Raw genomic sequence first — 1,242 nt, 5'->3', positions numbered from 1 at the left:
GGCAGAAGACTTTTTAAATGCCTGGAGAGTTTGGAAAGGGTTTGGAAAGAATATGCTTGCCAGAAACTGCTGGCAAGTACACTCCCCTACAACAGCCGGCAATGGATATCCGAGCATACATTCTTGCTTCCTTTCCCAGACATAGTATTACCACCCCCACCTTCTTATTTATGGAGGGGAAGGGTGGCATTATTGAATTCATTTTCTTAGTTAGGCAAGATTTTTTCCTAATGCACAGAAGGAATGACTTCCAAAAGGTAGCAAAATACATCTGGGGAACATTTTAAGACCTTTTTACAGTTACTAAAATCCAAATCATTGGAGTCCATTGGCATAGCATAATGCTCCATTTTTATGCAACATACTAGCTACTGCACTCCCAGTTTAGAACATTTTTAGGGATATGTTTCTCAAATACAGCCCAGAGACACAAATAATGACTTAATATAAATATAGGAAGGCACACGCATTTTATTTGGTTAAAGAGCATCTGCAACTAGATTTATAGAATCATAGAACAGATAGGGTTGGAAAGGACCTTAAGATCATCAAGTTCCAACCCCCCTGCCATGGGCAGGGACACCTCGCACTAAACCATCCCACCCAAGGCCTCATCCAACTTGGCCTTGAACACTGCCAGGGATGGAGCATTCACAACCTCCCTGGGCAACCTGTTCCAGTGCCTCACCACCCTAAAAGGAGAGAATTTCCTCCTTATATCCAACCTAAACTTCCCTAAAAAATACGGAACGCTTCATGAATTTGCGTGTCATCCTTGCGCAGGGGCTATGCTAATCTTCTCTGTATCGTTCCAATTTTAGCATATGTATTTTTCCTATTTTGCTAAATCTTAATGGTTGCATCCCATCCAAGATGTGATCTAACTCATGACCACTTCACACCATTAAGGATTTTATGGTGGATAACCTGCAGAAACTGTAGCTTAACCTCCAGGAAGGTATAACGTTTTGCTGCAGGTTACATATTGTGACACATGGATAAACAGAAAAAACTTGTATGTTGCATTTTAGCAACTCTATCACAAGTTAGCTTCTCTGTATTATAAGAAACGCTTTCCTGAAAGACAATTATGAACTGGAAGGAAAATTTTCCAAGTGCCTGCATTTGGCCATATCCCCTCTTCTTTCATGAGCAGTCTTCCTGAACCAAGCAACAACAGTTCCATCAAAAAAGATCTTAATCTTTCCATATAATACCTGGCAAATTTTTGTGAAAACAAAT

General features: G+C 40.3%; 1 non-coding gene across 1 annotated transcript; it reads right to left on the bottom strand.

Annotated features, from left to right (window-relative positions):
• Nucleotides 1-738: 738 nt before the first annotated feature.
• Nucleotides 739-844, bottom strand: LOC133222430 (U6 spliceosomal RNA). Its single transcript, XR_009728290.1, has one exon. It is a non-coding gene; the product is annotated as a U6 spliceosomal RNA (small nuclear RNA).
• Nucleotides 845-1,242: the final 398 nt, after the last annotated feature.

This window comes from Neopsephotus bourkii, unplaced genomic scaffold, assembly GCF_033783945.1.
Source record: "Neopsephotus bourkii isolate Nb327-2 ecotype Australia unplaced genomic scaffold, CSIRO-AGI_Nbou_v1 NB_1594, whole genome shotgun sequence".
Classification (NCBI taxonomy): domain Eukaryota; kingdom Metazoa; phylum Chordata; class Aves; order Psittaciformes; family Psittacidae; genus Neopsephotus; species Neopsephotus bourkii.
The sequence above is the reverse complement of the archived record's forward strand: the minus strand, read 5'-3'. Positions and strand labels throughout refer to the sequence as shown.